Source organism: Antechinus flavipes, chromosome 3 (genome assembly GCF_016432865.1).
Source record: "Antechinus flavipes isolate AdamAnt ecotype Samford, QLD, Australia chromosome 3, AdamAnt_v2, whole genome shotgun sequence".
Lineage (NCBI taxonomy): Eukaryota > Metazoa > Chordata > Mammalia > Dasyuromorphia > Dasyuridae > Antechinus > Antechinus flavipes.
Window position 1 is genome coordinate 450,489,681 of NC_067400.1, and position 23,171 is coordinate 450,512,851.

A 23,171-nucleotide genomic window follows, 5' to 3' on the forward strand; every position below is an offset into this window, starting at 1 on the left:
TGATTTTTCTTGTGCAGCAAAATAACTATATGGATATGTATATGTGTATTGTGTTTAACATGTACTTTACCATATTTAACATGTATTGGTCTACCTGCCATCAAGGGGAGGGGATGAGGGGAAGGAGGGGAAAAGTTGGGACAGAAGGTTTTGCAAGGGTCAATGCTGAAAAATTACCCATGCATATATCTTGTAAATAAAAAGCTATAACAAATTTTTTTTAAAAAGATAAATTATAAAAAAAAAAAAAAAGAAAAAATTAACTTGTATCCAAGTCCAGTACATTATTCACTGAGCCATCTAGCTACCTCAAGTGGCATTTTATTCAGCTTGTGAAGGTCATTAAATGACAAAGAAATTGGTACTTTATTCTAGAATCAATAGTGAAAACCACTCAAACTTCATGAAAAGTGTCATAATAAGATCTATGATTTAGTAATACCATTTTGGCAGCTATATGGATAAAATGGAGAGGAGAGACAAAGCAGGGACAGTGAAGAGAGCATTACACTAGACAAGGTGACAGATAATTAAACCCTAAATTAGAGTAGGGGCCAGGTGAGTACAGGGAAAGGAATGTAGAAGAGAGATGCTGTATGTGATGCATCATTAAGACTTGTTATCTGATTGGAAATGAGGCTGGGTAAATGAAAATAAAGAGCCAAGGATGCCTGCTATATGACATATTATGACCAAATAGAAAAAGACAAACAAACAAAAAATACTATGGTTGTCATAACCTCATTTTGAACTTTATTTATTTTAATTACTATTGGAAAAGTAAAGATCAAATCAATTTTATGAATTGAAGGGTTATCATTTCCATCTGAATGGAATTGTTCTTAGATGGAAACTGAAGCATGTCAGAATTCTTGCCATTTTGAAAAATGAAAGTTTTTTTTCTGGTGTGGGGATTTTGGTGGTGGTAATGGTTTGATTTTATTTTTTAATTTAGATGCCAAAAATTTCATCTAGATGAAGCAAACAGAATAATTCTGTTGGAATAATTTAGTGTAATTTTTTTTTCCTATGGAGAAACAAAACATAGTTCATATAGTATAAGTAAGATTTTTCTCTTTTAAGGTAGACAGTGGTTCAAATGGAGTATTCAGTTGAAGAAAATCTTGTTCAAACAATAAATATTGAATAATTGCTCTGTTACATATCACTTAGTTATCAAAGTTATTGGCATAAAATTGAGCAAAGTAACTCCTAATTATTGCTCTTCATTGGTGGAAAGTTCTCCCTTTTCATTTTTAAGACTAACAATTTGATTTTCCTCTTTCCTTTTAGATTTGCCAGTGGTTTATTTTATTGGTTTTTTCATAAACTTTCATAAAAGTTTCATAAAAATTTTTCATAAGAGTTTTCAACTCTTAGTTTTATTTATTAATTCAATATTTTTTTTATTTTCAATTTTATCAATTTCTCTTTTTAATTTTAGAACTTAAAGTTTAATATTTGATTAGGGGTTTTTAATTTGGTCTTCTAGTTTTTTAAGTTGCAAGCCCAATTCATTGATCTTTTCTTTCTCTATTTTATTCAAGTAAGCCTCTAAAGATACAAAATTTCCCTTTTATTACCGCTTTCACTGTATCCCACAAATTTTGGTATGTTGTCTCATTGTTGTCATTCTCTTGGGTGAAATTATGAATTGTGTCTATGACTTGCTGTTTCACCCAATTATTTTTTAGGATGAGATCATTTAGTTTCAAATTACTTTTTAGTCTATTTACCTCCAGCTTTTTGTTGAATGTAGTTTTTATTGCATCATGATCTGAAAAGAATGCACTTACTATTTCTGCTTTTTTGAATTTAATTTTGAGGTCTTTATGTCCTAATATATGGTCAATTTTTGTATAGGTTTCATGAACTGTAATCCTTTCTGTCTCCATTCAGTTTTCTCCAAAGATCTATCACACCTAACTTTTCTAATATTCTATTTACCTCTTTAACTTCTTTCTTATTTGTTTTGTGGTTTGATTTATCTAATTCTGAGAGTACAAGGTTGTGATCTCCCACTATTATATTTTTGCTGTCTATTTCTTCTTGCAACTCTCTTAACTTCTCCTTCAGGAAGTTAGATGCTATACCACTTGGTACATATATGTTTAGTATTGATATTGCTTCATTGTCTATGCTATCCTTTAGCAAGATATAGTTTCCTTCCTTATTTCTTTTAATTAGATCAATTTTTGCTTTTGCTTGATCTAAAATAAGGATAGCTACTCTTGCTTTTTTTACTTCCCCTGAAGCATAATAAATTCTGCTCCATCCTTTTACCTTTACTCTGTCTGCTTTAAATGTGCTTCTTGTAAACAACATATTGTAGAGTTCTGGCTTTTGATCCATCTGCTATCTGCCTCCACTTTATGAGAGAGTTCATCCCATTCACATTTATGGTTAAAATGACTAATTCTGTATTTCCTGCCATTTTATTATCCCCAGAGTATGCTTTTCTTTTTCTTACTTCCTTTATCCCCCTCCTCAGTATTAAACTTATGGACACCACTTGCCTCATACAGCTCTCCCTCTTTAGAATCCCTCCCACCCCCTTTGAATCTGTTTCCCTTTCTTATACCTTTCCCTTATTACTCTTTTCCTTTTGCTCTCTCACTTTTTAATGAGGTGAGAGAAGTTTCTCTGTAAACCAAATATGTCAATTATTTATTTTTCTCTTTGAGCCAAATCTGATGAGAGTAAGATTCACACAATGTTCCTCCTCCTCCCTAAATTCCCTCAGATATGATAGGTTTCCTTTGCCTCTTTGTGGGATGTAGTTTCCCTCTTTTTATCTTCCCTTTTCCCTTTTTCTGATACTATCCTCTTTCCATTTCTACTTCCCCTTTATATCAATAAAATCAAATTATACATGCACTCTTTATGTATGTCCACAACAGAAATACAGTTCTCAAGAGTTCTTTTTAGCTTTTTCTGCTTCTCTTGAGTCCTATAGTTGGAGGTTTAGCTCTGGTTTTTTCCCTTAGAAACAAATGGAATTCACCTTTTTTATTAAATGTCCATCTTCTTCCCTGGAAGAAAATGCTTAGCTTAGCTGGGTAGTTTATTCTTGGCTCCATTCCAAGTTCTTTTGCCTTTCAGAATATCAGATTCCAGACCTTTTGATCCTTTAATGTGGAAGCAGCTAAATCCTGAGTGATCCTTATTGTGGCTCTTTGGTATTTGAATTGTTTTTTTTTTTTTTTTTTCTGTCTGCTTATAATAGTTTTTCCTTAGTCTGATAGTTCTGAAATTTAGCCACAATATTTCTTGGAGTTTTTATTTTAGGGTCTTTTTCAGAAGGTGTTAGATGAATTCTTTCAATACCTATTTTCTTTCTGATTCTATTACATCTGGGCAGTTCTCTTTAATGATTTCCTGTAAAATAGTGCCTTGACTCTTTTTTTCACCATCATTTTCAGGAAGTCCAATAATCCTCAGACTATCTCTCTTAGATCTATTTTCCAAGTTTGTTGCTTTTCCAAGTAGATATTTAACATTTTTTTCTATTTTTTAATTTTTTTGGTTTTGCTTGACTGATTCTTATTGTCTCAACGAATCATTCATTTCTATTTATTCAGTTCTGATTTTTAATGAGTTATTTTCTTCATTAACTTATTTTTACTTCTTTTTACATATGTCCAATTGAGTTTTTAAATAAGTTGTTTTTCTCTAAGGAATTTTTTTCCATTTCACTAATTTTTTTTTATTGAGTTATTTTCTTTTTTCCAATTCACAAATCTTACTTTCCTGGGAATTTTTTATCTTTTCCAATTCACATTTCAGGAAGTTGTTTTCTTTTTTCACTTTATCAAATTTTTCTTTAAGTAAATTATATGCCTTTTCCGTATTCTCTTGCAGAGCTTCTCTTTCCTTTCTCCATTTTTCTTCTAGCTCTCTTTTAAGATCTTTTATAATTTCTTCTAGGAGAGCTTTGTGTGATAGGGATCAGGTTACATCCCCCTTTGGGATTTGGTCTGGAGATTGTCTCTTATTAGTTTCCTTGGGGTTGAAAATCTGCTCTCTTTCTGTATAGAAGCTAGTGATGGTTAGTGATGGTTAGTGTAGGTTTGACTTTTTTATTCATTTTTTTTTTTTAAGCCTGTAGGGTCTATCTTCAGGGCAAGGAGATTACCAGCTTCCTCTGCAGAGTAGGGATAGATATATGGACAGTAGCTATCTTGCAAACAGGGTGCTAAGAGCAGCCAGGCCCTGGGAAGTGCCCTGGGAAGAGCCCCCCCACCTGAAATGCTTCTGCTCTGGGAAGCCCAGCCACCCTGTGAAAGTTCTATTGCCTTGGGCAAGAGCCCCCTGCTATGCAGATTTGTGGCTTCCCTGGGCAAAAGCCTCACACTGCAGAATGGGGCTACATAGCTGTGCTGTGGTCTGTGCTGAGTCATTTCTGGTGCTAGATGGGTTCTGTTAGATTCTGGCGTTTTTTGGAGTACACACTACTTTTGGCCTTTTTGTAACTTCTCTGCTGATCTACTGCTTTGCAACCAAAGCAGAGCAGCCAATCTGTGGTAGAATCCTCCCTGCAAAATCTCCACTTGCAGAGACCACCCCCACCTGTGTCTGCTCAGTGTGCTAGCCTCTGCATTCTACCTCCCTGCCTGCGCTGGCCTACTCCTGCCAATCAGGACTTTGGCTGGTAATTTGTTATACTCCCAATATTTGTGGATTTATCAGTCAAGCACTATTTCTGAGGCTGAATTTGGTAATCAGTGGTGAGGATAGAAGAGGAGATTAGAATGACACGTGCATCTTCTCCGCCATCTTGGCTCCTCCTCCACTAGAAATGGCTTTAATTTCTTCATCTGACAATTGTCTGTTCAATATCTTTGACCATTTATCAATTGGAAAATCACTTGTATTCTTATAAATTTGAGTAAATTCTCTATATATTTTAGAAATGAGGCTTTTATCAGAACCCTTGGATGTAAAAAAAAAAAAAAAAAAATCCCAGTTTTCTGCTTCCCTTATAATTTTGGCTGCATTGGTTTTATTTGTATAAAACCTTTTTAGTTTAATCAAAATTATCCATTTTGTATTTCATAATGTTCTCTAGTTCTTCTTTAGCCATAAATTCCTTTATTCTCCACAGATCTGAGAAGTAGACTATTCCTTATTATCCTAATTTGCTTGTACTATCACACTTTATGTTTAAATCAGGAACCCATTTTAATCTTTTCTTGGTATAGGGTGGTAGGTGTTGGTTAATGCCTAGTCTCTGCCATAATATTTTCCAATTTTCCCAGCAATTTTTTTGTCAAATAGTGAGTTATTATCCCCAAAACTGGAGTCTTTGGGTTTATTAAACACAAGATTACTATAGTAATTGTGTTTTGCAAAGTGCACATTTTATTGCAGTGCAGTTAGTATACTCAAGTCACAATTTTCAAGGATCATTCAAGCCCACAATACAATAGGAACAATCAACTAAAGTGCAAAAGAAAGTTTAATTAAGTGAGAAAACATCAAAAATTGGCAAATTATTGCTGTAAAAAAACTAATTAATCCCTAGGAAACAGGCAAAAACATTCAGAGAACCATGGCAATGGGAGGGTTGTTGAGTCTTTTTCAAGGCAGTGGAGGTTCCATAGGTTTGGAAGAACAGAGAAACTCACTAAAAACAGCTGCTAATCATTGTTAAGAAAAAAAATTAGAGTGGGCAAGACAGCACAAAAATTAGGATATTAAAAAATAGAAAAGAAATAGAAAAAATATTGAGGAAATTTTTTATTTTATTCAAGATTTATCAAAATTGATGTTAGAAGTTCAAGTAAGCCATCAAGACATGGGCAACTTCATCTGATTTTAAAACGTTCATCCAAAAGTGCTTCAGAGATTTTTTTTTTCACTTTTGGTTGGCCTAAAAAGGTTGTTTCTATTGAGGGAATGATAAACTAACAAATATGTTGAAATAAGGACAAACAAAATTATTCTAGAATTATAGAAATTCCAAAATAAAGTTGAAATATTCAACATATTTTTCATCATGTTACAAATCATGATAGAGTAAGAAATTTGTCAAAGAGATATACACAAACATGTTTCAGTGGCCTAGCATCTCACTTGACAAACTCTGTTGAAAACCCATGAACTAGACTTCATCAAATAAATCTTTACTATGCAATGTGATTGTAGTTTTATGATGAAAGAAAGAGTTGGTGCAAAAGCTTATGAACTCAATGTGAAAATCATGTAAAACAAGTAATTATATCCAGGTTTCTTTAAAAAACAAAAATTAAGGTTAAGATGTTATTTGTCAATAAATTTAATTTTTGATAATTTACATATTGTAATATCTACTACCACTATAGACAAATTCTTTATTGCCATTATTCTCTTTCTTCCTCTTTTTTGTCTCTTATTTCACTTGAATTCCCCAGATTCTTAGGTTTTTCATGAGGCCAGTTATTCTAGTATCCTTATCTTTTTTCTCCTTAAATCTATGAGGCATAATTATTAAAATCAGTTTTATGTTGATGGCTAGACAGGTATACCTAAAGACCAGAAAATAGACACTCAAAGGGGCAGGACAACTTACTGAGGAGGTTCTCAGCACCATTTGGAAATATAGGTATGTAGGTGGTAGAGTAAAGTGAGGTCCAACAGATAATTGACCTAGCAAGGGGGTAATACATGATAACAGGGAAATCCATTAGTAGGCAATGAGCAGAGTTCTAGGGAAGCAGTTTGGTGGCATCAGCCAACAGTGTGGACATAATCAATGAAAACTGGATTCAAGAAGTGTAACTTTAATTCTGGAAGGGCTGAGCAGGAAGTCCTGAAGGAATGGGGTTGCTAGGATAGGAACCAAAGCTGAGACTAGACACAGAGAAACAAAACAGAAAATCAGTTACTAAGGAATTTAAATACCAAGTGGGAGCATAATCACAGTAAATCATGCACACACAAAAAATCACTATGACTTTAAATGAAACAACTAGTCAGTATGATATGAGATGGAAGGTTAAAAATAGCAAGCTATCAAACTATGGACATTTTGGTTGTGACATTTTGTAGCTTAATAGATCCTGGATTTCTGGGTAGAGGTTAAGTGGCCCCACAATAGAGAGTGGAGGCAAAGAGTCAGGATGGCAGTTTACTCCAACATTCTGCTCTTTAGCTCATCTCTGTTGTTGTAAGGGTCTTTTCTAACCCATGTCCAAGTTTATAGATATTACTTCCTTTAATCGTCTTTTACTTCCTTCCTCTCAGGTAGGTTGGACTAGTTTTTTCTCTAAAGGACAAAGAAGTTGTCACTGGGGTTTGATAGTTGGAAAAGGGGGCCAACTATCAAATGGGTCTCCATTGATAATTGCTTCCTAAAGGCCTTGCTGACCTTTTCCTGGTTAAATGATCTGTAATGTTTCATTTTTAGCTAAAATTGAACCTAAACTTGCAGAAGACCAGTCCAAATAAAGCCTGCAAATTACAGCTCTAAACTAACCTTCCCTCTTTTCTTCATGCAATTCTCCATCTCCTGTCTCTGTAACTTTTCCTTCCTCACCAATGCTTCATAGAATCCCTCTTTTTTTCAAACTGAAATTCAAAGTAGTAGCTAAGTTGTAAAATGGATAGAATACCAGCCCTGTTATCAGGAGAACATGAGTTCAGGTCCTGCTTCAGTCACTTGACACTTACTAAGCGTGTGACCTTGGGCAACTCACCAAATTCCAATTTCCTTATAAAAAGAGGGAGGGGAGAAAATGCAGTTCAAGCACTGCTTTCTTTCTTAAGCTTCTTCTCATTCCTCCAATTGCTAGTTCTTTTCCTCTCAAACTACCTTACATTTAGCTGTTTGGAATTAATACGTATTCTCTATATTTTGCATATAGTTTTACATATATGTATATTTATATGTGTATATATGTAAGAACTGTAGCTCAAATACTGCAAAAAGACAGTATTTTTTTCTAAAACAACAACTGTAATGACCGTGTATTTAAAATCAGCCGGAGTCAGGAATTCAGGTTAAGGGAAAAATCTTCAATATTTATTGAAGTGAAGAGGTGAATAAAGATTGCAATAGCAAATATAGGCAAGAAAGATTGCGATAGCAAATATAGGCAGTTGCGACAGGAAGCCAGCTAAGAGAGAGCGACGCGAGCCGAGCCAACCGTGGCAATGGCCATCCCAAAAGCCTCTCCTCCCCTTCCTTTTCCACTCCCCTGCCTCTACCCACCAAAATCGTCATTTCCTATACAACACATCAGGACTTGCACAAAGAGTGGGTGGGGGCCATTCTTTCTCCAAGCTTATCTATTAATAGAGTATGGTCCAATTACTATTTAGCCTCATATGCTTGGGACCTCAGTGCATCAACTCAAGCCTCAGCCCATTACAAACAACAATAACAACATATAGCACCTATTCAATAGTTAATGATTGGGGGAAAAAATTACCTGCTGCCAGGGAACAAAAAAATGGAAAAATCTCTCCAAGACTAATTCAACATGTGAATATAATGACTATTAAATTAAAAAGAAAAACAATCACAGGTCTATCCCTTATAGTAGAAACATAACATAAATAAAAGAATATCTACAGTGGGTAAGGCACCTGCTAAGGAAAAATTTTATATACCTACCTGAATTCATGTTTGTTTCTCATCTCTTCAGATGCTAACCATGTAAGATGGAGTTCATTACATATTCTTATCCATGGATATTTCTTATTTAAAAAATAAAAGGAAAGAAAAATTCATAAAATGATCCTAAAAGGCAATTTGTAATAATAGGAAATACAGTTGAAAGCAAGGCTGCCATCATGCGGCTCTAATCGAATAAATATACTAAACTCCATGAATCATTTGAAAATAAAATACAATAATATTTTGTGCAACATTGTTATTTTTTCATTATAACACACAGTTATAACTTCTAAGAGAATCTTATAAATATTAGTTATACACCTTGAGGAATTGTAGAATCAGTTGTCGACTTCAGTCAACAAAATAATATAACATTTAACATACTACCAACATATAACTGATTAGCTCTATGTTTTGATTGGGGGTTTTACTTTACACCTTGTCAACCTTTTATTTTGTATTCATTCTAATGATAAAAAATGAATTATTTTTAGTTAAGCATTCTTATTACATAGGTTCAAGTAGTTGATCAACAAATAGAATTTATTGTTTTATTGATACAGTCTGAAGATATGTGCAGGAACACAATAGAAATAAAAACACATTCCTTTCCCTAATAAAATGTAAAGTCTAATAGGAGAAAATAAAACATTTAAAAATGCATTACCACAATCAAGGAGTCAAAGCAGTTTAGGGATAAAGTTACTAGATATTCCTAACAAGGACACAAGGTTCTCTCTTACTTTGAAGCTGTCTGTTTGTAGCAGGAATAATCATGAACTAAAGGCAGTCCCATTCTAGAATGGTTATAGAAATAGGGAGGGAGAGGAATGGGAAGGAGAAAGGAAGGAAGGAAGGAAGGAAGGAAGGAAGGAAGGAAGGAAGGAAGGAAGGAAGGAAGGAAGGAAGGAAGGAAGGAAGGAAGGAAGGAAGAAAAGAAGGAAAGAAAGAAAGAAAGAAGGAAGGAAAGGAAGAGGAAGGGAGGAAGGGAGGGTGAGAGGGAAGAAAGGAGGGAGGGTGAGAGGGAAGAAAGGAGGAAAGGGGGAGGGAGAGAGGGAGAGAGAGAGAGAGAGGAGAGAAGGAGAGAGGAAGGAAGGAAGGAGGGAGGAAAAGAGGAAAGAAGGGGGGAGGGAGGAGAGGGAGGAAAGAAGGGAGGGAGAGAGGGAGGGAGGAAGGAAGGAAGAAAGGAAGAAAGAAGGCAGGGAATGAAGGAAAGAAAGAAGGAAGGCCGGGAGTGAAGGAGGAAGGGAGGAAGATGGGAGGGAGGGAGGAAGAAAGGCAAGTGAGATCTCTTTATGAATGAGTAGTGTAGGTGTCGAGATCTGGTATTCTGGAGTGACCCTGCCTCTCCCCTAGGTTAGTGTATCTTTGGGAGAAGTTTTCTGTAAGGACCGCTATAAGAGGCCTGAGGATTTAGATACCGAGAATAGATGCTTTGAGCTTAAGCTCTTATTTCCTAAGGAAAGATACCTGCATCCTTGATAATATTTTTACCTGTATCACAGGTATCTGAACAAAAGGAACAGAATCATAAAATATTTGAGCTAAAAGGAGTTTTCAAGATTACTAAATCTAGCATTTCCCCAAACTTTAACAACAAAACCTATATATATTCCACCCACTAGAAGTGATGTTTATATAAAGAAAATAAAAAACAATGCTAATAGTATTTTCCCCCTGAAATATTAAATATGAAATTGTATATATATATATATATATGTATGTATGTATGTATGTATGTATGTATAAAACTATCACTAAAAATTTATGCTGATGATTCATTGTGACATAGACTCAGAACCTGGATTCTCCTATCCCTTTAAGAGTGCCTTGCAAGCTATGCTACATCCTATGACATTGGCCTGATTTTTCAGATGAGGAAATTGGTTTTTAGAGAGATAAATTTAACCAAATTTACCTAACCAAGTTACTACCAGACAAGAATTAGAACCCAGGCCTCCTTAGTACCATCTGAGTATGTTTGTTTCACTATATCCATGCCACTTCTAACTAGTAAAATCTCTTCATTTCATTGGTGAGGAAATAAAGGACAACTGAGGTTGAGTGATTTATTTTGTCACACGACTACCTATATAAAATAAAATCTCATAAACACAAATATACCTATTTAGTAACTTGGAAAAGGCTAGTTTAAATTAGTGAAAAATGTGAATTTTGGAATATTTTTCTAGAAATGCAATTTATATGCAAATGGTACTTCTAAATTGCTTAAGTGATTAAAATGTTTTCTTAAGTAAATATTTCCCTTTGTAATGTAATTGACACTATTATTTTAAAATAATATATTGTTATTTACAAAATTTCCTTTGCTATGTAACAACTCACTCATTTGATATAGTAAAAAAAAAAAATCTGAATTAAAAATATTTTTTACAAAATATAGCTTTGTTATTTTCAAGTAATATAAGTGTGAACAATAATATACTTTTACAGCAATTTACAATTTCTTGGTAGTTTCTTTTTACATGAATCACTTCATTCACCAGTGTTGAGGATGGAGGAAATCAGAGCTCAGTTTTGAACTGATAAAATTTACAGAGCCTGACAGCACTGTGCAGTTCTTTCAGCAGTGTACAAACAATTAAGTTTTGTAACTACTTAACAAGAATCTAGTTTTAAGATGGGGAGCTCTCAAGTGTTGCTCTGAAGATTCCTCAAGTGCCATGGTTTCTCACTTTAGGATACAGGACAGTGTCTGAGTGTTTCCAATCCCAGGATAATTTGTTTTAAGAAGTTGCTAAGTGTGCATGTCATATCATTTGCACTTCATGCAAATATGGTAAGTTTTAACTCTTACTTCTTAAAACAATACTGTGGAGTAGGAAGGATATTTATACTTATTCTCATTTTATAGAAGACTAAACTATTGCTCTGAGATGCTAAATAGTTGACTTAAGATTACATTTCTAATGGAACAGCAGTAAAGCTCAGTTTTTCTAGTTTGGGGAAAAAAGGATGTTGGCTAAATTTTATTAGTGAATGGCATGAACTATTTTATAAGTTACTGTTTTTAATTCATATATAACTTCAAGTTAAGAATGCAAAATAAAAATGTTAAAAATTGCTTATTAAATCTTGTCTTCCATCTGGTAAGACCAAGGGATGGTCTCATCATATGTATATGCCTAATGCATTTCTATTCTCTTTTGCTTTATAATTATGTACTTTAAAGCTAGAAATTATTTAAGTGGTTCTTTCATGATATTTCCTTCTTCTCTTAAATCAGAGGGAAATGTACCACAGTTCCTTTAACAGCAGCTAATCTACATATCTTTGCCTTGTAATTTTCCTTTAACAAGTGTAGGCTGATTAAAATCAATTTGAAATTGCTTATGTGTTATTGAAATGCCACTTGAAGGAGACCTTTCATTTTTAAAAAGGCATTTCAATGAGTAGAAGTACCATTTTATCACTCAGCTTTTATATTTTGCACAAAACATAACTGGCAACATTTGTTTTGATCCACTAAGTAACCAGGATAAAGAACACCTTAAATTTTTATACCATAAACACATTTTCTCTATTCTCCAATCATATCTTCTGTAATTCAACAAATCTGTCATAATTTTGCTTGAAATTATAATTGGAATTATAATTTTAACATTTTGAAAAAGTACAAAATTTCTATTAGTCTTCATTGACCTTTAGAGCCATATATTTGGAACAAAAATTAAGTAAATATCAACATATAATGCATCTCAATGTATTTCTAAGATAATAGCCACTATCATGTGGCTATTACAATATTTCAAGCAGACATACTATATTATTATTTATAGTTTTGATGAATGGAAGTAATCTTTTAAAGTACAAATATAACAACAAATATGGCTAATAAAATATTTGCATTCTGATGAGCACAAAAAAAAGGTCATACAATTTAAGGTTTAACAAAACTTGTGGTGCATTAAAGTAAGAATATATAAATTCACTGTATCAGTATACAACCAGAATATTTTTTAAATTGAAAAACATTTTGTTTTCTTCAAAGGATGAAACTATAAAAAGACTAATCTAATAATTAAAACATGTTGTATAAGTTGTAACTTCATAAATGAATCATATATTCCATTCTGAAAAAGGGTATGAAAGAGAAGGAAAATACACTTAAACAAAAGAGTGTTATAAGAGAGCTTAAGAGATAAAAGAAAGAGAATAAACAACTTATTTATTTATTTATAACTTTTTATTGACAGAGCCCATGCCTGGGTAATTTTTTTTACAACATTATCCCTTGCATTCACTTCTGTTCCGACTTTTCCCCTCCCTCTCTTCACCCCCTCCCCCAGATGGCAAGCAGTCCTATGCAAGTTAAATATATCACAGTGTATCCTAGATAAAATATATGTGTGCAGAACCAAACAGTTCTCTTATTGTACAGGAAGAATTGGATTCAGAAGGTAAAAATAACCTGGGAAGGAGGACAAAAATGCAGATAGTTCACATTCGTTTCCCAGTGTTCTTTCTTTGGGTGTAGCTGCTTCTGTCCATCCTTGATCAATTGAAACTGAGTTAGAGCTCTTTGTTGAAGAAATCCAATTCCATCAGAATACATCCTCATACAGTATCATTGTTGAGGTATATAATGATCTCCTGGTTCTGCTCATTTCACTTAGCATCAGTTCATGTAAGTCTCGCCAATCCTCTCTGTATTCATCCTGCTGGTCATTTCTTACAGAACAATAATAGAGAATAAGCAATTTAAATAATTATAAAAGAGACATAGTAATTTTTTAAAGAAATGCTATTGATTGTTGGCTGGCAAACAGGTCAATATCAATTCAACTAATGACAATTGAAATTGGTTATAATATCATGACATTGAGTTGTCAGGTCATATTTAATTTGTCATATCTATAAAAATCTTTATGAAAATTCTTTACACATAGATTGTATCCTTAGAGGATGGTGAGAAATCAATGAGCAGACTTTGGAAAATTATACTGTAAAAAAGACTATCTATGCATATATACATACTATACCCAAGTGTGTATTTTGTAAATATTTATAGCCTATCAATCTGTTTAATTAGATCATAGACATGTATGTTTGCCACATAACTATAGGTGGAATAGATATAGAAGATACAGATGTATAGACAGAAGTATATAGATATCTAACAAAGAAGTACCATTGCCATAACTTATAAGATTGGAGTTTTGTACCATTCTTTATCCTGTGCCCAGATTTTTCCTTTGATAAAATTAGTTGTGTGCTAGGGAAGTATTCCCCTAATTACAGCAATTAGGCTCTATTGCCACACTTATTTGATCATTAATTCTCCACTCCAGAGACCTGGGGACAATATTTCTTTTTTGGCTTAATCCTGTCTAAAAAAGGGAAATAGGAAAAAGTGGTATTCAAAGTATAAACCTAAATATGGAAAGAATCACAGTATGCATTTACAGAATTAGAACAGCATTAAGAAATTTAACTTATCTCTATAGCTATAGTTGTTGAGAAGGCAAACATTTTAAACCTCATCAGGGACTTAAAAGTAAAGCAATTGGGCTATAATGGTAATTAGGCACTTCACCTTTCACCTTGGCACTATTCAAACAATCTTGATCTTTGCAGTGGCTTTTCTCTCTAATTTTGCCACTACTACTCTAGAGACAAAAGATTTTGGGGTTTTTCAGAATTCACAAGGTTATAACCAGTCTTGAATACAACCACCGCTAGACATTCAATTACCTTAAAACAGGAAAGAATAATTACAGAGTCAAAGTGTTTATGTGTTCAATGCTTCATAGAAGCCAAGGGGAGACAGAGCAGGTGGCTCCAACTCAACTCTACACAGTATTTCCAAATAGTCTGTGCTTTACAGACAGAAGGAGATCCTTAAAGAGCCCTGTATCTTACTTTTGCACAATCCTTGAAGTTACCACCAATTCTTCTCACTTAGCAACCAATAAGAAGATTATTCTTCATTTCATTTTAGTGCAAGCCCTTCAGCAATGAATTAGACATGTCTAGCCCCAACAGTTCTTCCTCACCCCCACCCCAAATTGATAGGTAATAGAGATTATCTCTACATGCTCCAAGAAATAGCATCTAGAAGCCCACTCACCTAGATTATATATGCTTGTGTATAATTTTATACACAATAACATATGATGTGGTCCAAACCTGTGATTTTAAACTTTGTTCACCATTTAGATTGGCAATACTTGTGGCTTTCACTTCCTCTCTTCTTATTTCTCTATACTTTGAAGTATGTTTTCTGACCTTCATAACTCAACTGAAACTTCTCTTTCCAAAGTTATCTCTGAAGTCAATGAATATTTATAAGCAATCATTAGGTTACCAAGCACTATACTAAGCAGCAGAGATATAAGTACAAGCAAAGATAATCCTCTCCTCAATAAGCTTATATATTCTAAAGGGGAAAGACAATACATTAAAGAGAACTAAACTAAAAAGGATACCTGTGCAAGAGCATGGTGATTCAAAGTCTGGAGAATGAAGGATGGTGAGTCTGGGTCTTTTTTCCAAAATGGAGGTTCTGAAAAATGCAAATTAAAACAACTCTGAGGTACCACCTCACACCATTCAGATTGGCTAAAATGACAGAAAGAGATAATGATAAATGTTGGAAATGTGGGAAAACTGGGCCACTAATGCATTTTTGGTGAAGTTGTGAACTTATCCAATCATTCTGGAGAGCAATCTGGAACTATGCCCAAAGGGCTATCAAACTGTGATTTGATCCAGTAGCATTTCTACTGGGCTTTTATCCCAAAGAAATCTTAAAGGAAGAAAAAGGACCCACATATGCAAAAAGCGTTCATGGCAGCCCTTTTTTGTAGTGGCAAGAAACTGGAAATTGAGTGGATGCCCATCAGTTAGAGAATGGCTGAATAAGTTATGATATATGAATGTTATGGAATATTATTGTTCCATAAGAAATGATCAGCAGAATGATTTCAGAAAGGCCTGGAGAAATTTACATGAACTGAAGCTAAGTGAAGTGAATAGAACTAAGAGAACATTGTACACAGCAACAAGAAGATTACACAATGATCAATTCTGATGGACATGGCTCTTTTCAACAATATGATTCAGGCCAATTCTAACAGACTTGTGATGGAGAGTCATCTGCATTCAGAAAGAGGACTGTGGGGACTGAAAGTGGATCATAACATAGTATTTTCACCTGTTTTGTTGTTGTTTGCTTTTTTTTTTCCCCTCATTTTTTCTTTTTGATTTAATTGTTCTTGTGTAGCATGATAAATGTGGAGAGAGGGAGGGGGGGAAATTTGGAACACAAGGTTTTGCAAGGATGAATGTTGAAAACTATCTTTGCATGAATTTTGAAAATAAAAAGCTATTTTTTTAAAAAATGGAGGTTTTGAGAAGAACACTAGTAGGAGAAGGGGGATACAAATGCAGGGGTCTGGAGAAAAGGAAAAAAGAAAGGAAGGAGCAAAGGAAAGAAGGAATGAACAAAGGAAAAATAAATCCATTTATTAAATATCTGCTATTTGTATTACCTGGCACTGTACTAATCATTTTATTTTTGTTACCCTATTTGATCTGCCCCAAACTATGATAAATGGGTGCTATTGTTATTATTTTACAGTTGAAGTTGAGGCAAACAGATGTTAGTAACTTGCCCAGTTACACACTTTTGTTGAATTAAAGTCATCCTGACTCCAGATTCAGAACTCTATCCACTATGGCACCCATCCAACAGAAGACAGTTGAACCATGGTCCAGGGAGTGAAGCATGACTGGTTTTAGCTCTTGCTCAAAAATGGAAGTTCTAGAAGAAATTCACCAATGTATGAAGGGGCAGAAGTCAGCTGCCACAGAGTGGAAAAGTCCAGACAAAAGTAATCACTTAATTACTAAATCCAATAGCCTTTCTCAAACTTTGTCCTTTTTGACCTCTTAAAGCTTCTTACTCTATCGAATCCAAGAAATTACTAAGTTTTGTAAATTCCTCCTCCACACCTCTGCCATCCCTTTTCCTCAATTTTCATGGCCACCCTAGTTCAAAATTTCATCACTTCTCAACAAAACTTTCTACCAGCAGTCTCCTTTTCCTACTCCATAAATTTGCTAAGGCGATACACCAAAAGCACAAGTTTGACCATATCACTCCCTTATTCAATAAATTCCAGTAGATCCTTATTATTTCTTGCATCAAAAAAAGTTGTTTCTTTTTGGCATGTAAAGTTCTTTATAATCTGGTTCCCAACTAACTTTCCAAGATTTCCACTTTCATGCACTCTACAATTAGCTCAACTGGTTTCCTTGCGGGTTCTTCATATGCAATACTCTATCTCCTATCTTTATTTTTGTCAGGCACTTTCCCAACATCTAGGATGTTCTTCTTCCATTTACAGTATGCATAGGAGTTAGCTTGAATATAGCCTTCAAAGCTACATTCAATCTATCAAGTCAAATGATTCTTTTAAAAATCAGTAAACATAATAGATTATACTTTCTGAGACACTTCTCAATATGTCCAAGAAATTATCTGCAAAAATCCTATTTTGTAGTTTTCAATACACATGACTAAAAAAAAAAATGTACATACTGTATTCCAAGCTCTGTAATAAGCACCGGGAATAGAAATTTTAAAAGGACATGGTGCTTACAAACTTCAAGGAGCTTACAATTTTTTTTTCCAATTTGTCATGTTTCAATTCAATATTTGTCATGTGCAAGAAAAAAGGGAAAAGAGGAGGAAACCAAGAGAAAGAAAAAAATGAACAAAAAAAAGTGAAAATATTATGCTTGGATTCATATTCCCTTTCCATAATTCTCTCTCTGGATGCAGATGTCATTTCTTTCCCAATCTATTGGAATTACCTTGAATTACCAAATTGCTAAGAAGAGCCAAATTCATCACAGTTGATCTTCATATAATCAAGGGGAGGGGCAGGAATGGGGAACTTTCTCCAAGTTTTCCTAAACATTCCCTACACAAGGTGCACCAAAAGTTTCTGTGCAGTTTCAAGTTTTAATAACTTGAAGACGTCCTAGAACTTTGGGGACCCCTATCCACTGGCAGAAATATAGGACTTTGATGGAAATGGTCCGGTAATGGGGGCCAGAGGAAGCTCGGCTCCGTCCCCGTTCAGAGGAGTTATCAATCAAATGAGAGGTCCTTCTGGAGGAAGGGCCTTCCGGCTTTTTTTTTTTTTTTTTTTCTGAAATTCAACCTCAGAGAGAACATGTTAATTTCCTAGTCACCATTTTAAAAGTGGCCTCTCCAGCTCGGGTCAGACATGGCCGGCGGGGCCACGCAGTACCGGAACAAAAGCTATGCCCGAGATCCTTTAGTTTAGGGCAGATTAGCCGATTGAGATCCGGAAAACCTGCTGCACTCGGAAGAGAGAACGGGGCGGGGGTTGGGGGTGGGGAGGGAAGAAACAGAAATAGGGAGGGAGAGGAAGCGTAGGAAGCACAGCGAAGTGGGGAGGAGACAATGGGGAGAAGGCCGGAAATCAGGCCTAGGGCCAGAGGAGGATAGAGGAGCTAGGTTCAGTCTCTTCACCACACCCAACGACCTGCCCCGCAAAGAGCGGGAACCCACAAAGCTCCTCCAAAGCCAGGCCGAGGTGATTCTACTGAGAGAGGGACTCTAGGCTCCGCCTCCTCCCGCAGGGCGGGAGAGAAGGAAAAGAAGAGTTTTGCGTTAGGACCCTTCTCGGGAACGTTCAGAGGAAAGGGGCGGGGCGGGGCGGGAGAAATCGCGTGCACGAGTGCGCGTTCCATTGCTAGCAGTGGAAACATCCCCCACCAGATGGCGCTGCAACACTTGGTAGCCCGAGCACAAGACGGAGGGGGAGCAGAGAAGGGTGGTGCCGGAACCTTCTCTTCGATCCCACCCACCAACCCCCCTCCTCTGCAGCGCGCAGGCGCCAGGCTCTAGGGCTCAAGTGGGTTACCACAAGGGGACGCGACTGGGGCAGTGACCGGAACTGAGGGGCAACCGCTGCTTTTTTGCGCGCGCGAGTGGTTGGCGCGAGGAGGCGTGGGGGTGGGGGAAGGGAGAACGTGGCGGGGAAGGACTGCGCGCGCACCCAAAGTGGAGGCGGGGTGGGACAAGCACTTTACCTTGGCCGGGAGCAGCCCAGAGCGTGCTGCTGACGCCAACTGCGTCCTCAGACGCCTTTGCAGTCCGTGACCATTTGGGCGTTCTTGGCCTGATATAAAGCTTGGCCTTTTCTGGCGCCCCCACTCCCCGCGTGAGTCGGTGGGCAGGGGCGAGGCTTCTCGGGACCAGGCCTCGGTCTTGGAGCGAGCTCCTGCCCCCTCCCTTGAGGGCGGAAGGGGAAGTCTAAGGGAATCGGCCAAAAACAACCGCGGTAGCATATAGAGCCGGGAAAGAGAGGACTTTGTTGTTGGATGGGGGCGGTGCCAGCCACGACTTTACGAGGGGAAAAAGCGGGTTATGTTGAACTATTGAGAATTGTTGCCCATGACTAACGCCCCTCATATACCCCCCCTAAAATGGTTCTTTGGCGCAATGACCAAACTGCTCAAATGAATCATTTAAGATGCAGCTCATGGCGTCAGCTCTGGCCTGTGTAGTCCGCAGCTCCCTGAAAGAGGGCCTCTTCTTCTTGAGTCGCATTCCTAAATTCTGATCCTCCACGGGCTCGGGTTTTTACAAGGAGGCCATTGTCAGCAGATGGGCCGAAACACTTGAGCTTCCCTAATTTGAATAAAAGCTGGTCTATTGTATGCTCCAACTGTGGAGATCTGTTTTAGGACATTATTCTTAAAATGGGCCTCCAACAGCGTCCTTAATTTTTCTTTTGGCATTGCCTGTAGAGGTAAAGGTTAAGTGAGCTTTAAGAGGATTGCATCAGACGAATGAGATTTCTTATTTTTGGATTTTAATGAGTTCTCTGCTTCCATAAAAAACATTCACTCGAAGTTTTGCAATAAAATACACTTGATTAATTTCAAGAACTGCAAAATAAATTGAGGTGTGTCTATGGCGTAGTTACTTTAGAAAATTAGAGGTTTACAATGCTATTTATTAATCATAAAAATATTTTGTTTAGTGTCCATAACGTATTTTGCAATTCAAATGAAACCTCTGTGCCTTAGATTATAATATGTTACTGACAAAGCTAGACCCAAACACACAGGAAATTAAAAAAAAAATTTTCAAGCAATTGTTCAAACAAAGGTTCAGTTCTTTGTGGTTCTTTGGGTAATAAAAATTGGAAGTTTACTGAAATGGTGAGATATAGGCTGGAATTTGGTTCAGAGTGCTAGACTTTGAAATTAGGTAAGACCTGAGTTCAGATTCCATCTCCAATACAAATTGTGTGACTGGAAATTACTAAATGCTATAAACCTCATTTGCAAAATGTTGATAGCATAGAAGTAATACCTATCTACCTCACAGGGCTGTTCTGACAAGCAAATGAAAATATATGTTAAGTTCTTGGCACATCTTAAACTGTTATATAACTTTGGTCGTTATTACCACATTTCATGTTAAGTGGGCTAGGCTTGTGGTACAAACTGAGAAAAGGGTTGAAGACTAGGGTGAGAGAAGCCTACAAATTTTGAATTGATTGGAACTTTAGAAATTCAAACACCTTCTTTTAAAGTTAGGGAAACTCAAGCCCAGAAAGATGATCTTCAGATTCCACTTGTTTTTCAAATTTAGTATGTGTAAAATTAAACTAATCTCTTCCCTAAATCTATCCTTTTTAATTTCTATGGTTAAGGTCGTCAAATCATCAAGCCTCAGTTTCCAAACTTTTTCATAGGTAGGATCAACTAGTTTAAAGTTAGGAAAGAATTTAAGAGTTGGAAGGGATTTAAGAGGTTATGTAGTTAAAATCCCCTCATTTTATAAATGGAAAAAAAATAAGTAACTTTGCCTAAGTCATGAGGCAGAACTTAAATTGAACGTTTATTTCTACCACACCATGCTACTTTCTTGTATCACTTCTCGAATTCAGTTAGTTGCCCCATCCCATCCACCTCCACAATACTTCTTATATTTTCATCATCTCTATTCACACTACTACAACCCTAGTTCAGACCCATTTCTCACTTGAGCAACTGCAGTGGCCTAACTAGTATCTTTATCTAGTCTATCTTTCACACTTAGAATGACCATGTGAATTTTTCTAATCCTCAGGTCTATCCTTTTCATTCTTCAGTTTAAAAAATCTTAAAATCATAGGATTTAGACCTGTAAGAGACTATGACCTCCAAGTTACCTTTTGCAAAAATATACATTCCTTAGCCTGACACTTAAAAGAACTTTATAGTCCATGTTCAATATATTTTCTCAACTTTATTTTATACTACTCCCTTCACACACTTCACGCACATGTTGGACAAAATGAACTATTCTCCAATCTTGCATCTGCTATTACATTTACAGAGTTTGTTCCCATTTGTTCAGAGTCAGAGAATTGGAGGTTTAGAAGGGACCACAACAGCCTTTATTCCAACGCAGAAAAGAGTCCCCACTATAACATACCATACAAGTGGTATCCATTCTCTGTTTGAAGACCTCTAAGAAAGGGTATTTAAGCAACTCATTACACCAAACTTTTTCTGACATCTAACCCCTTGAATTTGCCTCTTTCCAAATTGCACCCAATGATCTTCTGCTCTCTGTGACCAAAAAGAACAAGTCTAATCTCTTTTTGATAAGATGCAAATGATGAGGTTAGTGGTAGTGAAGAGGTTTGAGATTTGGGGTGGGAAATCCCCTCTGGTCGCCTGGGTCCTATGCAAAAGAATCTGCAAACCTGAAATCTGTGTGGCAGAAGGGATTTATGGGTACTGAGAAGCCAGCTTTGCTAGGAAGACAGATTTCTTAGTGGCAAAAAGTCCTGTTAGGAAGATAGCAAAGATTAACACTGAGAAGAGAATATCTTCACCAATGGGCATAGTCTATTAAGACAAGTGCAAAAAATATCTGGGTAGGTAGCCCCAGATATAGGGCTTTGGCATGGATATGGGGGCCAACTCCTGAGAGACTGGTTTTCAACTCAATTTAAAATTGAATGAGATTACTTAACTGGAGTTTGAGCCACTGAGAATTGTTTGTGGCAGTCCAGTAGAGGGTGATTTAGAGGGTGATTGATCAAGATCTCCAATTGAATGAGACAAACCACTTAACTGGGAGTTTACAAGCTTTTCCCAGGATCTGGGAGGTCCAGAAGGGGATACAGTTTACATCCGGGACCCCCAAAAGATCTCAGTTTATGTCATTTTCTACCTCACAACTTATTAAATATTTTTTAAAATTTTTTAATTTTTAATTTTTTAAAAATAATTATAACTTTTTATTGACAGAACTCATGTCTGGGTAATTTTTTACCACATTATCCCTTGCACTCACTTCTACAACTTCTTAAATATTTAAAAACACCAATCATATCTACTTTGAATTTTATCTAAATTAAATATCAATCAACCCTCTACTGATAATTACTTTTCAGTTTGTCAACTCCTTAAACTATGGCATCAAGAACTTACCACACTACCCAAAGGAAAACTGACAGGATATATAATACAGTTGGTATTATCACTTTCCTATTTTTGAATGCAATGACTTTCTTATCACAGCTAAGCTCACATTTATGACTAATGTTGAAGCTGCCTTCAAATGTAATGTTTAGTAAGTCATTTGTTCCTTTTGAATTGTGTATTAGATTCACTTAGCCTGTCAAGATCTTTTTGGATCCTATTAGCTATTGGTCCCAGAGTTGTGTAATCTGCAAATTTGATGAGTTTATAATCTATTCCTTTGTCTAAATTACCATGTTAAACAATATAGAGCCAAGCACAGATCCATAGATATTCTATTGGAAACCACCTGCCTCATTGATATTGAACTACTAAAATCTCTGAGTCCAATCACCAAACTCATTCTGAGCCTCTGTAATTATCATCTATTTCATATTGCTCCATCTTATATTTTAAAATAGTCTTGCTAAAACAACTAAGAAAACCTTACTAAAATCTGAGTAAACCATATAACACAAAAAATATGTAAAATACCTATTAGATTACAGGCACAATACTAAGAATATGCCCTGTCCTCAAAAAGCTTACCATCTTATGGGAGGAGACAACACAAAGAAAGCTGAAAAGGGAAGTGGAGGTAAGAAGGTATCCTGATGGTGGAGTCAAATCCTAGCAGTGCAGCTGGTAGGAAATAAAAGGTTGTCTGGGCTTGAGTCCTTTTTAAATGGGGACTCAGAATGAGTTTTTGCTTCACTTTTCAGCTCTCTATAATGAGTTTCCTGATAATGAATTCTACTACTCATCTACTAGTTTAATCCCATCAAAAAAAATGAGTTTATTCTGAAATAATTTGTTCTTGATAAAGTCAAGTTCAGCTCTTTATAATTGCTTCCCTTTCTAAATTTCACCAACCATTTTCTTAATGATGCATTTTAGAATTTTCCCAGGAACAGAAGTCAAGCTCACTGGTCTATAGTCTGTAGAGTCTATTCTTCCTTTTTGAAAAATCAGAATGTTGTATTCTTCTCTTTCATTTTCCATGTTCTTTGAAATGCTCATGACAGCGATTTAACAATTATAT

At 35.8% G+C, this 23,171-nt stretch overlaps 1 protein-coding gene and 1 long non-coding RNA gene across 2 annotated transcripts in view; one reads left to right on the forward strand and one right to left on the reverse strand.

Annotated features, from left to right (window-relative positions):
- LOC127557311 (uncharacterized) overlaps nucleotides 1-23,171 on the forward strand; it is a 184,822-nt gene that overhangs the window by 35,862 nt on the left and 125,789 nt on the right. The window lies entirely within an intron of this gene.
- LOC127554677 (uncharacterized) lies at nucleotides 12,796-19,344 on the reverse strand. Its single transcript, XR_007952037.1, has 3 exons — nucleotides 18,692-19,344; nucleotides 15,049-15,125; nucleotides 12,796-13,291 (listed from the first exon to the last, which is right to left on the reverse strand). It is a non-coding gene; the product is annotated as an uncharacterized LOC127554677 (long non-coding RNA).